At 39.6% G+C, this 16,865-nt stretch overlaps 1 protein-coding gene and 1 long non-coding RNA gene across 3 annotated transcripts in view; one reads left to right on the forward strand and one right to left on the reverse strand.

Annotated features, from left to right (window-relative positions):
• LOC309688873 (exostosin-1) overlaps positions 1-16,865 on the forward strand; it is a 368,281-nt gene that overhangs the window by 33,348 nt on the left and 318,068 nt on the right. The gene's annotated exons all lie outside the window — the stretch shown is intronic.
• Positions 1-16,865, reverse strand: part of LOC309688890 — a 59,996-nt gene that overhangs the window by 8,164 nt on the left and 34,967 nt on the right. Inside the window, exons 2-3 of the long non-coding RNA XR_014271185.1 lie at positions 11,267-11,481; positions 10,818-10,968 (exon numbers count right to left, since the gene is read on the reverse strand). This is a non-coding gene — a long non-coding RNA (uncharacterized lncRNA). The remainder of the gene's footprint in view (positions 1-10,817; positions 10,969-11,266; positions 11,482-16,865) is intronic.

The raw sequence follows: 16,865 nt of genomic DNA on the forward strand, positions 1-16,865 counted from the left end.
AGAATAACTGGAAATGGCACAGCACCAAGTGGAAACATTTTGACTCACTACTCCTAACGGTAAAGTCGAACCACCTCAAGGAGAAGCTAATCTCTAACAGCAGATTAGCTCATTGCTTTTAGTGTTAAATTGTTCATGCTTTTCTTTTATATTACTTTAATATAAGTTATATCTGCATTCATTTTACTCTGTGTGAGATTTCAGATTTTTTAAGTGCTTACCTGCTAAAAGCCTATTTGCATCATAGCACTAATGTATGGCATGTATGGGGACTCTGCAGTCTTTCCACTACTAGTTGTGGAGATGCAGTTGAGGTCTGCTATTTCTCTGAGTCATGCAAGCTGAAAGCTCATGTAAAACTAAAGTAAAAGGTTTCATACACATGAAAAAGTATGCATTTAATTAGTACACATATAAAAAGTAAAATGAAATACTGGTAAGAATCTACACATTTGAACATTTTTGTATGCAAAGCTTTTTGCGTCAGTTTATCTTTGAGGTGAATGTACAAATTATGTAAGTTAGTTCACGCCATGTAGCAACTATAGCACACATCCTGCAAACACAGCGTGACTCCAAACAAGCTGGTAAACTCAGCAGGCATCTAATATGTAACGTGTGGAAACGGCAGCAACAGTTTCTTCACCGAAACATTTCTTTAGCCTCGTCTTGTTGATCTCACACGCGCGCACACAGCAGTCGACACCTGCACAGATTGTTGTGAATGGTGGATGTGAAACATGTTTTGTGATTTCATGTTCCTTTTTCTTCTTTTTTTAATGCTGAGTTGAAAAAGGCTTTTCATCAGCTGGATGAGCTTTGGTGCCAACAAAGCTTCACAATTTTTCATTTAAACAATTATGTTTACACGTTACTCCACCAGTGTGTCCCAGACTTTAGTTATGAAACCACCTAATGGGAATCGGATGGGATGCAGATGGACTTTTAAATCCTGTGAATGCATTTTAAAACATTTCTGTGCTGTTCCGCCTCTGTTGATACAGTATGTGCTGTAAGTACACAGTCTGACCCTGCGGTTTCACAGATATCAAAGTTTAGCAGGTTAAAGTTGTGAGAAGTGCTGCACAGGAGTACAGAGGCATGACATGAAAAGTATAAAGCATCAGGGTCAGCACTTGTGTTATATTTACATGCATACACACATACAGCTCAAACAGTGTGAATGTGATTTTTTTTTCATCTGTCGTTACTTTCATGCTGAGGACAATATAGCATCAACTAAAAGCTGCGACCAGTGGAGCACTGTGGTTCTACTCATTCTACTGAGCAACTTCTAATTCAGAGTAAAGTTGGAGCAGTTACTGTGAGAATCCAGAAAGCCTATTTTCTATATAGTCAATGTGAAAAGACTGCCAAGTTGGAGCTTTCCCAATGAAAGCACAAAATGTGCATTTGGCGACTCAAAAGAGAAAAAAAGTGACAGTGAAAAAAGCACAGGGGAGAGGTTAAGAGTTGATTGTCCTTTTTAGCTGAAAGCTATAAAAGCTTTCTGTGAAAAATGCTGTTAAACATTCGGTCAAAGTTCAGAATGGCTGAACACAGTCTTGGACGGACAGATCCACTAAAATGAGGTGGTTGCCCTAGACTGACTGGCTGCCTGGCAGCCACCAACCGAAATACTAATCAGCACTGGTTTCTGGGTAATAACACTTGTTTATATATCTAACTGAGATAACACACTGCACAAACATAGACATAAACATGAAGGACATTATTAAGAGAAGATTATGTCATACTTTACTAAATAAATGCTGTTGCACTGGTGTGGCAGCTAGAAAAATAATTAGTTTCAGTGGGCTGTATCTTTCCAGATGTTCATTCATATGTTACTGCACAGCAGATTGTCTCTGACTGAGTGCTGTTCAGCCAAAAAGAAGAAAATAACGTGCATCCTACATGAATCACAGCATCATATTCACATTTTAGTACAGTAAACCAGACTGGACAAAATACTGAACACAAGTTTATAAACCTATTTACACAGAGTGAGAAGTAAATAAATTCAAAACTATTTGGTGATTTACTGATGAGCACTAACAGCAGTAGTGCGTAAAATACATAAATAACATGGCTAGAAAATGAATCAGTAATTGTAATAAAGATATGCTTTGTACAGTCCTGTAGTCAATTTTTCAAATATTTGAATAATTCAATATTCAAATCTTACATTCACTGCATTCACCTTCACCTGCCAAGTGTCTTCTCCATATTTTCTTTTTTTGTAATTTCATAATCAAAGATGTAATTTTATGCCCTACATTGATTGCAGAATATGCCCAATGAATTTTTCTCATATAACTGAATATAGCATCATAAAAGCCTATGATGTGGTCTCCTTCACATTGGCGTAGTGGTTAGCACTGTTGCTTCACAGCATGACAGTCCTGGGTTCAAATCCATTAGCTAGCAACCAGCTCTGGGGAGTTTGCACTTTCTGCCTGTGCATTCTCCTCGGGTTCTCCAGTTTTATTCCACCATCCAAAAATTGATTGGCAATTCTCAATGGGCCATAGGTGTAAATATGAGCTTGAATGGTAGTCTGTCTCTATGTGATAGATTGGTGAACTGTCCAGGTTGTACCTTAGCTTTTACCATATGAACACTGGGATACCTGAATAGGAAAAGTGGCTAAGAAGATCACTAGATGGATAGATATTAACATGTATATTTGGAAGTGAAACACGCTAGAAAGTAACTGACTTTGCTTCTGAATCTTAACTAAACTTCAGTTTAAAAGTGGAGAAAGACAGCGTTCATTGGAATATGTTGGTCCTTTTAAGTGGAAACACTCACAGACATCACAGTGAGTACATAAAGTGTTCTCTGGCAACAATGCTATGACACACCTCCTATGGCAGTAGAGAGACCAGCCTCACTCCCACATCTTCATGTCAGAAAGGAATCTTTTCATATGTGTGAATGGGTGGATGACTGGATATGTAAAGCGCTTTGGGGTCCTTAGGGACTAGTAAAGCGCTATATAAATACAGGCCATTTACCATTTACCATTTATATGACGTAGTAATCTTATGAAGTGGTTTATTTGAGTAGCTTTGACGTCCAAAACTAACTTATCAAAGACTGAAAACAAAGTAAAATAGCACAAAAAACAAAGCTTAAACACAAACTGACCTGGCTCCATTCAGAAATCAGCTCTTGTTCTTCAGCTGAAGGAGAGGACACAGCCGATGTCAGAGTGCTTTTGTTCTTACAGCATATGGCCTGTGTGTTTGTGAACAACTGCTCTTTCTCTTTTAATCATTCTGTTTTGACTGTTTGGCTTACTTTAATTTTTAACTATCTTCTAAGTTTTGGTGTGTGTGTGTGTGTGTGTGTGTGTGTGTGTGTGTGTGTTTAATAATAATAGCAGCTCTGCTGTCTCTTTGAGTTTAATTGTTTATAAAAATCATTTTATTTTGTACAGTTCTTCCCCTTTCTTTACTTTCCCCTTTCCACCAGACTTCCTGGGGAAAGTAATAGGGTTCAGTATTAGCACAATAAGGCATGTCATGTGTGTTTCTGTAATGCCAATGGTTTCTCTCCGAATGGTTGTGTCTGACATACTTAAATTTGAGTGGTTTACTTTTGAATGCAACTATGCAAATTTCAGCAAATACCATATACAAAAAATTGTCATATAAATAAACTAACCCAACCCAAGAATACTGCTAAAATATCCTAGGATTTCATAGTTTGAGATGCAAGATAACTTTCAAACACTTACAGATCCAAAGTCCCGCATTTTGAATGTGAATCGATTTCTGAAGCAGAGCTCAGTAAATACTTCCTGTTAAAGTGATGACACATACGCATGCAAGGCCTGCTCTGGATGCGTCTACAGTGATGCCATCCAATTATAGGCCAGAATCAATGGCCTTGTCATGTCTCTGCAAAAGGTTGCTTATGTGAGTACACAAGCGCGCACACATTCACATTCTCGCCGGCAGCACAAGGTCAGGACCATCCATCAGGGTTCTGCATCAAGATCGTCCCTCTCACCTCTCACCAGCCTGACTTTTTAAATGCCTGTAGAAGCAAGGAGTGTTTCCTAACCCTTAAAGAGAGAAGTTGTGGCACTGAGACAAACATGCAGAAGAAAATGGTTAAAAACAGACACTAGGAGAGCAGAATGTGGAGAAGAGAGGTAAATAAATCAAGTCAAGGTTGTGGCCTTCCTGTCTGAAAATGACATGCTTCTGTAGTGTGAGGGGCAGAGGTGGAAAGTTTTAATGCGTGTGAGCTATGCGTCATTACTGCCCTAGACAGCAGAAACACTCCTACAGTGTAAATGTTGAGTATGTTTGGGAACAACAGAGGAGGTGAAAAGAGGTGGAAAGTGATGCTTTAAAATGCTTCTCCAGCTGTGTGTTGGGGAAAATGGAGCTAGCTGTCATTTGCATTTGTAGCTCAAGGACAAGAGTAGCATTAACCGAGCGTAAGAGATCACTCTGACGGCAAGCACACTTTTTTGTGTTACTGCACAAATGCACCTTCCACTGTCTCCATATAGCTCCTGATACTGGGATTTTGATTTCTAACCTTCCAAAGAACAAACCCTTTTAATCTATATAATCTTGTGGTTTCTGTTTGTTGTAGTAGGAGCTCTATAGGCCAATCATGTTATAGCAGGTTTGGATTACAGGTTAGTAAACAATGCACATACTGTACAGTAGAGAGCAAAAGGGGGATTGGAGTTGCTGAAATGCATTGTATAAAAATGGGCTTCTCTGTGATCATAAGTTATGTTTTTGTTAGGTAATTTTAAATGTATATGTATTCATGAATGGAAATGGGAATGTTTCTATTAAATGGTATGCCACCAGACTAGTCTGTGTTCCCAGAATCCTAAACTTAGTTCTCTTTCATTTAGTCCAGTTTATTATCTTTGAAAATCCAACAAAACAAGCAGACAAGCCCCCCCCCCCAAGAAAAATAAAACACACACATACATAAGAAAAATACATGTGTCCAAAGGTGACCATTCCTGATGACTCTATCCATAGTTCAATATCCATCGCATTGTCTCTTAAAAGGTTCATATTCGTATGCAGTCTTTTGTACCCAAAAGCACATTTTTCTAGAAGATCCTAACAAACTATTTTCACTGCAGACACAGTAGGGAAAGCATGGGTGTGCTCATAATAGCACAGTATCATTAAACGTTCCAGATGAAGCAAAATAACAAGAAGAAAATGATATATTTGTCGATATGTCAGCTTGTAGCTACTGCAGCTATACTGTCTTTATGTGGACAGATATGGCAAGTCATTAAAGGTTAAGCTATTCTCAAAACATTGTTGTAATTCTGCTGCCTGTCTGCTATGATGTCTCTATTGTTTAACTGTAAGAACTGACAGATGGTGTACACAGCTGGTGAGTGAATAATAAATATAAGCTTTACCTACTGCACATAATGTGTGGATAGCATTTCATAACCAATTTGGCAACTTGGTCAAGGAGATGAAAACATGAAGCTCCTATAGATCTTTGTCTGAATCTATATATGTTTGAATAGTAACAGAAAGGCAAATGCTTAGTTGAGCATGCCAGTGGGATTGCATTAGTAAATGTGTGTCAAACACAAAAAGGAGAAAATTCAAAAACACTATTCTTGAAACATTCTCTTAATAAAGGCAATGTTTGATCTCGAGGATCTATTCCTTGTACGTGTCAAAGAGAAAAATGAGCACTGTCTCCAAAATCAAAATGTATTAGAAAACTTCAAGCAATGAATGAATCTGTAAAATGCATGTCATCAGTACTTTATTATCCCTGCAAGGTCAACTCCTGACAAGTAAAACATGTTTAAAGGCTTTACGGTAAGGTTGAACCAACTCAGAGCCCTTTGAAATCCTGAAGAGCCAACACCAACTAAAAACACGGAACCAGAAATGACTACCTGCAGTTATTTCCTAATCTTTACCAAGCGGCATCTGGTAAAGGCTCCAAAGACATTTGCTAAATGTTAGGAAATAATAGCTCGGAACCATTTAAATTGAATCCTGATCATGCTTTAATAGTATTTGCGCAGCACAAGGTGTCACCAGGCCATTCATCTGTCACAACCCCATACAGTCAATTCTCATGAAACTGATCCACCAAAACATGGGGCAACCAATCATTTCAGCTTGGAGGTCACCTAGAAAATCGTTACCAATAAAAGAGAAAACACTTATTGGGATTCTTCCTTCTGTCATGCAGAAAATATTTATGTCCCACATTTTCTACTAAAAGTGCCAGTTTGCGCTTTATTGAAACGAGACTAAAAGGTCATGGTATGCACAGTACGAAAGGAACAAACGTGCACTTTCTTTCTGCGTTTCTACGCAGGATCAGAGCTGAGAGGAGGAATAGGAGATCAAAAGAGATTAAGAGGAACAGAACGGGAGCTGGAGAGAGTTTAACAAAGTGAACATTAAGAGGTCAGATATTGTATAATTAATCAGAGCTCTGCGAAGAGGCAGACGCTGTGTATGAATCTCAGAGATGATAAAACATTCATACACGCATTCATATAGAGCCACTCTCTAAGAGCGCAGAGCTTAAATCTAGTGTCATTCCCGTCTCTATTTCAGGCTTAAGGTTTACTTTGCACCACGGACAATTTAACAGCAATTTGAACATTTCAGTGATTAATGCTGGCGACCAGGGACACGAGTGTGTGCACAGCTTCTGTTTGTGGATGCATGTGAGATGAAAATAGAAAGGCTTAGTCAAGGTTTGTGCTCACGAGAGATGACAAGATCTTGTTTTTCTGGCTATGCTGACTTACATTTATAGCAATACAAAAACTGATAAATGCAGCATGTGAAACGGACACATTTTTGTGCAATGCTGCAAAGTTTTAAGGCTTTAATATGTCGGCACAATGCTGTTCTTCTAATGTTTTACTCTTCTGCATCATTGAAGTGCTTTATTGATCGATTTGATTTAATTCTCTTTAAATAGCATTAAAGTATTTTCTAAATCAAACAGTCTCTTTCAGATGTCTTCTTGTTCTGAGATTTGCACGTGATTTATCAAGAGTAATAAAGAGGTGAGAATTGGCACTTGTTGTGTAGAAAAGAATGCAACAATGTGAGAGATTCATTTTTATGTCAATCAGGTCTGCAGTAGTTTATCTTCCTGTGCTGCTGATATTTGAGCCCCACAGCCCTAATCAATAAACATTAACAAAAATAGTATCTAATGTTTATGGATTTCTATGTACATTTCAGTACATAGTGCTGCACAATTGATCAATATTAGGATAACAATCATTTATCACAAATATTTATTTATTTGTGTGTTAAAAATGTTGTTGCATTGTCATATAAAGAAAATACTGCGTTAACATTTTCACATGTGTAAACAAAACTGGTCTTAAATTCATCTAGGAGGAAAAATAAAAATAGTAATTTAAAAAACCCAAACTTAACACACAATAAATCAACAGACCACTGCTTTCACCTTTACGCTGGGTTACATTTCTTTTAATTAAAACCTATTTGGAGACAAATAAGTTGTCTTTCATTCTATTCATTGTACCTGAACGATGGATGTGAATAAATCCCGTAGCAACGTATTCAATTCCTCTTTAATTCCCCTGTGATGTTCTTCACTTTGGGAAATTACAGAGCAGGCTTGTTTTGTCTGGTACTTTGATTTTCTTGATGCCTTCGTTCAGTGGACATTTCTCTTTGGATGCAATGGATGCAGCTGCATCTTTGTAAGCTGGATGGTTAATGCAGATACATTGCGTTGACGTTGGATGCATTATTTTACCGTCCTCAATGCATTCATCATACTGCAGTTTGCGGTATGTTTTTAGGCAGTTGAATAATTTGTGTAGCTTTGCGGTGCAGACATGACTCTGCCACAATCTTACCTTGTAATTTCTTCATGTCAGGCATGTCGCCAGGTAGCGATCTTAGAAGCACCCGATTTTGCTTATTCACCAAAGTCATGATCAATTTTTAAATTGATTCAGTTGTGAAGCCCCAGCACCTTGCACACAAATCAGCAGCACTTTCAGTGTAATAACACAAAAGGGTTTAAAGAAAAATACTTTAAATGTAACAGTGTTTTCCACTGAGTAAAAAGACGAAGATTAAAACAACACAAACAGTAACATCAATCAGAACAATATACTAAATTTACAACGAGGCATTAAAAGCATGCTGAACGTGAGAGGCAGAACACTTTTCAAAAATATCTTGATTATTTGATAAATTAAACAAAAGTTTAATTGCATTCATTATATATATATATGTCCAAGCTTTGGGCCATACAATTTTTATACAACTTGGAAATGGTTGGACTTGGAAATGAAAAAAAATGTTATGATTTGAGATGGACCCATATGAGTATCAAGTCCAGAAGTATATTTTAGTATCTGAGTATGTTTCCCACAAGCCTAATACAGTATCTATTAAATTGTGCCATACTGCCTTTATCATCCACATCCGCAGTGTGATGAGACATTCATGCTTGTTTTTTCTTTTGGAGACACTTCTGTACTTTCTCTGCAGTTAGTAAAGTTGGTCTCTAGTGGAGTGAGATCATAGCGTGAAATTAAAAGTGGTACTTTTACAGGTAGAAGGTTAAACTGCTGCCTTCTTATGGAAGAAGTTTTAGATGTTGTGCTAATAAAATAAAATTGTAAAATAGACAGATGAATATAGATATAGTTTCTGAACCTGAGGCAAAAGAATTTGAAAAAAAAAAGATCTAATGAAGTCCTGCAAATGAATCCTGTGACATGAATTTGTTACAATATTTAGTTTTATAAAAACCTGTGTAAGTGGACCCTACAGCTGTGAATGGACACCAGGGTAGAAGATTTCTACATGATACGTACAAACACCAGTCAGCCTAGGCTTTTTAGAAGAGATGCTACACTGACCAGCTCAGCCTTTTTTTTTTAACCTAACAAGCTCATCATAAACTCTGCTTACACAGGTTTGTTCACATGGGAATCCCATCTTAGACAGCTCTTCTTACAGAATGCAAACATGTTCTTTAGCTGTTGTGTGTTTCATGTTCACCTTCAGCCAAATGAAATCAAACAAATAATTTTCTTCATTGTCTTGTTTATAAATTACATAAATTACTTGGTCCTCAAGATGGCAACAGGTTATTTTCTTTCTATCCTGCCGGGAGACTTTTTTTGTACGTAAAACATCTGCAGCATCTGCCTAGTTGCAGGATATCACCTCATAAAAAAGAAGACTGAGTCTCTAAAAGCTTACTGTAAATATGAACTATCCTTTAATAGAAGCTATCACTTTCATTTGATGATTTTAAACAGCAGAGAGGTTAAATGTGTCTCTGTGTGCGTGTGTTTGTGTGTGCTAACGCATGCCAAGCCCTAAAATCTATATTTTTACACATCTCTATCTGATCTGTTTGACTCTGTAGAGACCATTAATTTATGACACATGGGTTCTTAATGGCTACCCAGGTAGGCTTTTGGTATTTCCAGTACTGCAATAGTGCAGCTGTTTAGTTTAACTGGATTATAACTTTTTGAATTCTGCTAGTAAATATTCAGTGCAATAAATCAAATGCAAAATAACCTGTGAAAATGGCTTTTAATGTTGTTTATGAATTGAGAAAACCTTTATGTATTACTAGTAGGTGTCAAATATTGTAGCACTTTGTTATTTCACAAATTCACAAAGTTATTTTTTCCATGCTTTCTGACACATTTGTGGATGATTACAGTCAGGAAATCCAAATATGATCAACTGGGAACAAGCAGACTCTTTTGTTGTTTTCTTGGTTTACTCATTAGCGCACTGAAGGTTAGACAGGAAAGTCTGGAGAGAGAGAGAATGGCGAAGGGCTGCTGTATTTGGCCTTGTGGCAAGTGGTCGCTCGGTCAACCTGTGAGCTAACCAGGTTTTTAGCTGGTGAAAGGTCTGAATAGCAGGCAGGTCAATTCAGAAAATGTTTATTCTTTCTCTTTAACCAACATGACAAATTAAGTTAGGCTATGTTAAGAAAAAAGACAAAGTTTGTTGTTTTAAAAAAAGCATTATTTTCATGCAGTGGTTTGACAGTTTTAACTGCGTGTAGGAAAACTAAAAGCTCTGAAAGCAAACATCTCCTACAGTAAGTGCTTTTTTTTTTTATTTGGCCAGCATTTCATTATCACCCTACATGGCCACAGCAAAGGTTTGTGCTAATATTGTCACTATGATGTGGTGCTGATGTTGCAGCCAAGTTCAGCAAAGTTATCAAATTAGACCATAAGTGAATGTTTGGTGTCAATCCTATCAATGAAAGTGGAAATGTCTCCCACGATATGTGATTATTTTACACACGATCTGTTATCTTCGTGTTGGTGTTGTTTCCACATCAGCCCAGGACAAGCTTTCTTATGACTGCCCAGGACAAATTTTGCTCTTTTTTAAATTAAAGTTAATCTCGACAGACAATTCAAGTCAATTTCCAAACCGATGGGCCAGTTTATTATATTTACAGTTGATTCTTTTTATTCATTAATTCAGCACACAACCATTAGGCTAGGCTATTTAGATCCTTTTCACTTTACTTATGTTAGTAAAATGATCAGGGAAGCTACTGCAATTTTGCCTGACCACATTTTTATGACAGCTATAGTTACCTGTACTTTAATGTCAATGTATTATGATATATTATAAAATGCTCTGTATAGAGAACATTGGCTAGGTAATGCTGTCATCAAGTAGCCTATCACTAGCAAACAAATAGCAAGCCAAACGATGAATTCATATATGAAATGCCAATGTTCCCCCCCCCAAAAAATTAAACAAAAAATGTATAATGCTTACCATTTATCCTGAAATGTGTGACCTTCTTAAGGGTAGATAATTCCAGTTGCTGGATGTAGTACAGGTTCTTCTTTTGTCAAGGCGGGTTTTTTTTCGAAGTTGCAAAGCTATGACATCACAACAATGTGATTGGTCCCTTGCAATGTTGAACCTGGAGCAACAGTAATTATGATGATGTGGGAACAAAACCAACACGAGGATATCAGGTCCATCATGAGCGTGAGTGAACTGATCAGGTTCTTGCAGCAGGTCTGACTCAGCTATAGAAATAATAACAGACATTCTGCAGCAACATCTTAAAAAAATAAACAAACAAACAAAAAAGCTGGACCAGGTAGTTAGCAGTATAAATAAAATGCATATTGAAGAAAGCATAACAATAAGAAGGTTAAAAGGTGAGCATTTGGCTGTGAGACAGCTCTGTCTGTCTTGCACCGTCTCACACCCACCTTCGTCTTATTTTAGCCTGCCTCCATCCTGCAGGCTCTCCATGTCTGCCTTCTGTGCTTGCTTCCACTGTCTTTCCCCGTGATGCCAATAGTCTCTGAAGTTCATTTATTCGGATCCTTCTTTCTCCTCTCTCCGTTTGACTTGCTTGTCTCTAGTCAGATACCTAACAGGCTTTCTAAGAGCTGCCTGAAAGTGAAAGCACCACTTTTATGTCCTGGAAGCAAAAGACAGAGACAAAGATGAGAAGACAGAGTTTCCGAGTCGCTCAGAAACAATGTGTCAGGAATGTCTGTGGAGAGTAGTGTGTTGCACAATACAGCTGAAATGGAAATAGGTAAGTGTGTATTTAATGCTCTACTGTATAGGACATATATAATAAGTTTGTCACATCTGTTTCTGGAACAGCATAACTATTTCAATTATGTATGGACTAAAGACATTTCATTCTGCATGATCACTCTTTAATGTAGGAGTAAAGGCTTAAATAGACTAATGGATTCAATCTATTTCAGGATGTTTGACCTTGTGTGTCTTTAACTGCTGTCTCTGTTTACTTGTTAACATCCTGCCTCTTGTATCCCATTTCTTAATTCAGGATTATTGTGTGATTGATGTTTTAAAAGCCAGAGCAGCTCATTTGTTTTGCATATATTCATTTTCAGTGATGGAGCGTGAGGGTTTGTATTTCCTGTTTGATGCAGAGGCCTTAATGGACTCAGCGCCGTGCGTGTGTGTGTGTGTGTGTGTGTGTGTGTGTGTGTGTGTGTGTTTGTAAATCTATATGTTGCTGATTTAGAAATGCCTCTGGTGGCTAATACAGTAGCTAATGGCTGAAATAATGATTGTTGCAAATGGAAGTGCCGAATCCTGTTTTCATGGATAAAGACTGCTGCTGTTACTGGCTGTAATGCTTCCATACATGAGTCAGTCCTTACAGCTTGATGAATGCTTCATGCATTTGTTGCGGTTTAATTTACAGCCTACACATTGGGCTCATGTTATATAAAACAGAGGAAATGTCCTTAAAAAGCTTTTGTAGAAATAAATCAGTACAATCAATATAAAAAATGGTGGTTTTCTTATTGTACATGTACAAATCTAGTGTTTTCTCTTAAAAAGAAACTTGTGCTTGAACATGCATGTGATTAACTGATAATAATAAAAACAGTGCTTAAAATTATTAAGTGTTATTTCAGTAGCAATGACTTCAGAAATAGCTAATTAGTGATAAATAAAGTACCTAACAATTAGCTGCATTAATACTAGCATAACTGTTTATTTCTAACTTTGCTATTACCTCTTGCTTTGCTGCACTGAGGCAAAGCATATAGTTTCACAATTTCACAATTATCAAAACTTTAATTGTGTAGCAGATTTCAAAAACAAGTTCAAAGTGTGTCATAAACATTACAAGGAAAAACAAAGACAAATATCTTATGCTTTAAATAACAGTAACACTTCTACAAAAATAACTGTTCTGTGAGGATCACAAGACAAATTCAGGCTTGTGTGATATTAGCTACAACAAGCCCCGAGTAAGAATAAAAATGTACCTGACTCCTAAAGTTAGACACTACAGGGAGTGCAGAATTATTAGGCAAGTTGTATTTTTGAGGAATAATTTTATTATTGAACAACAACCATGTTCTCAATGAACCCAAAAACCCATTAATATCAAAGCTGAATGTTTTTGGAAGTAGTTTTTAGTTTGTTTTTAGTTTGAGCTATTTTAGGGGGATATCTGTGTGTGCAGGTGACTATTACTGTGCATAATTATTAGGCAACTTAACAAAAAACAAATATATACCCATTTCAATTATTTATTTTTACCAGTGAAACCAATATAACATCTCCACATTCACAAATATACATTTCTGACATTCAAAAACAAAACAAAAACAAATCAGCGACCAATATAGCCACCTTTCTTTGCAAGGACACTCAAAAGCCTGCCATCCATGGATTCTGTCAGTGTTTTGATCTGTTCACCATCAACATTGCGTGCAGCAGCAACCACAGCCTCCCAGACACTGTTCAGAGAGGTGTACTGTTTTCCCTCCTTGTAAATCTCACATTTGATGATGGACCACAGGTTCTCAATGGGGTTCAGATCAGGTAAACAAGGAGGCCATGTCATTGGTTTTTCTTCTTTTATACCCTTTCTTGCCAGCCACGCTGTGGAGTACTTGGACGCGTGTGATGGAGCATTGTCCTGCATGAAAATCATGTTTTTCTTGAAGGATGCAGACTTCTTCCTGTACCACTGCTTGAAGAAGGTGTCTTCCAGAAACTGGCAGTAGGACTGGGAGTTGAGCTTGACTCCATCCTCAACCCGAAAAGGCCCCACAAGCTCATCTTTGATGATACCAGCCCAAACCAGTACTCCACCTCCACCTTGCTGGCGTCTGAGTCGGACTGGAGCTCTCTGCCCTTTACCAATCCAGCCACGGGCCCATCCATCTGGCCCATCAAGACTCACTCTCATTTCATCAGTCCATAAAACCTTAGAAAAACCAGTCTTGAGATATTTCTTGGCCCAGTATTGACGTTTCAGCTTGTGTGTCTTGTTCAGTGGTGGTCGTCTTTCAGCCTTTCTTACCTTGGCCATGTCTCTGAGTATTGCACACCTTGTGCTTTTGGGCACTCCAGTGATGTTGCAGCTCTGAAATATGGCCAAACTGGTGGCAAGTGGCATCTTGGCAGCTGCACGCTTGACTTTTCTCAGTTCATGGGCAGTTATTTTGCACCTTGGTTTTTCCACACGCTTCTTGCGACCCTGTTGACTATTTTGAATGAAACGCTTGATGGTTCGATGATCACGCTTCAGAAGCTTTGCAATTTTGAGGCTGCTGCATCCCTCTGCAAGATATCTCACTATTTTTGACTTTTCTGAGCCTGTCAAGTCCTTTTGACCCATTTTGCCAAAGGAAAGGAAGTTGCCAAATAATTATGCACACCTGATATAGGGTGTTGATGTCATTAGACCACACCCCTTCTCATTACAGAGATGCACATCACCTAATATGCTTAATTGGTAGTAGGCTTTCAAACCTATACAGCTTGGAGTAAGACAACATGCATGAAGAGGATGATGTGGACAAAATACTCATTTGCCTAATAATTCTGCACTCCCTGTATGGTCGTGCCCAAATTCATGGGCTGCATCCTCCTGAGGACCCGGCCTCCGCGGTCTACGTGGGCCGGGTCCTCAGAAGGTCGAGTAGGCCGGAAGTAAACGGCCGTGAAATTGGACGGTCTAGCCTTCTGATTAGCGTCACCGCTGTCTCGGTGGAGTTTAATAAACTCAGCCGTCTGCTCCTTGCTATCTAAAATATAACCAGACACTGGCGTAAATTCTCGTCCGTCTCATACTTCTGTTTAATCAGTTTTCTGTTTGACGTTTTGTCAGCTGTGTGAAAACCAAGGAGGAACCCACCCGGGGGATTAATAAAGTTTTATTTTATCTAATCTAATAACTTTAATCTCAGCCAAACCGATTTACTCACGAACAAACAAAACACTGAAAAAAGCCCAACAATAAAATTTTTAGGTTGTCTAAGTGACTTGTATATTATGTTTAATCTGTTACGTTTCGGTGTTGTCAGTGTTTTGTTTTTGCGTGACTGTCATGTGTTTCCTGTTTTACTTTGAAAGTCTGTGTTATCTTAGTGTTCAGTTTACGTTTCCTTGTCTCGTCAGGTCTAATTTGCCCCAGCTGTGTTTCCCTCCTGTGGTCCATTCCCTAATTGCTCCTTCTATGTATTTAAGCCCTGTGTTTCTGTATGTCATGGTCGCGATCTTCCCCCCCGTTGTAAATAGTTTGACGTTTTGTATTTTGATGTAAATAAATATCGTATTTTGCTTTGAAGAAACAGTTGTCGATACTTTCGTTTTGGGATTTTGGTGGTGAGCTTTAGTGGGGTTTTTTTGTGTGTGTTTTTTTTTCTTTATTTTTACTTTTTTTTCGTGTTGCACTCCGGTTGCCTAGGCCGGGGTGTAACATATGGGGGCTCGTCCAATCGCTGGAGGGTCCGGGATCGCTGGAGGGTCCGAAGGGGGGACAGCTTCGGCCTTCTGTCTTCGCTGGGGGATCCGAGGGACCGCTCCAGCCTTCATTCGCCTTCGCTGGAGGATCCGAGGGACCGCTCCAGCCTTCATTCGCCTTCGCTGACGGGTCCGGGGGCCGCTTCAGCCGTTCGCCGTTGCTGGAGGGTCCGAGGGAGGGACCGCTTCGGCCTCCGTCTGTCCTCGCTGGAGGGTCCGAGGGAGGGACCGCTTCAGCCGTCTGTCTTCGCTGGAGGGCCCGGGGGCCGCTTCAGCCGTTCGCCGTCGCTGGAGGGCCCGGGGACCGCTTCGGCCGTCTGTCTTCGCTGGAGGGTCCGTGGGACCACTCCAGCCTTCGTCGTCTGCTGGAGGGTCAGGGGGACCGCTCCGGCCTCCATCAGTTTCATCTGCCTCCGCTGGAGGGTCCGTGGGACCGCTTCAGTCTTCATTTGCCTTCGCTGGGGGGTCCGAGGGACCGCCTCAGCCTTCGTCGTCTGCTGGAGGGTCCGTGGGACCGCTCCAGCCTTCATCCGCCTTCGCTGGAGGATCCGAGGGACCGCTCCAGCCTTCTGCAGCTGGTGGGCTGCGTGTCCGTGTGTGCAGCTGGTGGGCTGCGTGTCCGTGTGTGCAGCTGGTGGGCTGCTCGTCTGCCTTCGCTGGAGGGTCCGTGGGACCGCTCCAGCCTTCATCCGCCTTCGCTGGAGGGTCCGTGGGACCGCCCCAGCCTTCGTCGTCTGCTGGAGGGTCCGTGGGACCGCTCCAGCCTCCACCAGCCTTCATCCGCTTTTGATCAAACATTTCACTTGGGGTTACATGTTTGATTTTTGGGTGGGGGGAAATGTTACGTTTCGGTGTTGTCAGTGTTTTGTTTTTGCGTGACTGTCATGTGTTTCCTGTTTTACTTTGAAAGTCTGTGTTATCTTAGTGTTCAGTTTACGTTTCCTTGTCTCGTCAGGTCTAATTTGCCCCAGCTGTGTTTCCCTCCTGTGGTCCATTCCCTAATTGCTCCTTCTATGTATTTAAGCCCTGTGTTTCTGTATGTCATGGTCGCGATCTTCCCCCCCGTTGTAAATAGTTTGACGTTTTGTATTTTGATGTAAATAAATATCGTATTTTGCTTTGAAGAAACAGTTGTCGATACTTTCGTTTTGGGATTTTGGTGGTGAGCTTTAGTGGGGTTTTTTGTGTGTGTTTTTTTTTTTCTTTATTTTTACTTTTTTTCGTGTTGCACTCCGGTTGCCTAGGCCGGGGTGTAACAAATCCGAGTAGCGAAAGTCCACGGTGATGTGAAAATGATGTGCCGGGAGTTGTGCCGTTCTCAGTGGCATCAGTGACCACCGAGCTGGTGGGTAGCAGACGTCTCCGAAAACGTCAAAGCACTTTTGCAAATATGCGATATCTTGATAAACCTAGCAGATATTTGATGTTTACACAGCTACTTTCTCGCCTGAAAATATGTTAAAAGTTAATTTTGTGACCCAGAAAGATTGGTAAGAGTAATTTTAAAACTTAGTAGCGGCCGCCATTTGTCGGCTGCATTCGGAGGAGTCTACG

Source organism: Aulonocara stuartgranti, assembly GCF_965226115.1.
Source record: "Aulonocara stuartgranti genome assembly, chromosome: 15".
Taxonomy (NCBI): Eukaryota; Metazoa; Chordata; class Actinopteri; order Cichliformes; family Cichlidae; genus Aulonocara; species Aulonocara stuartgranti.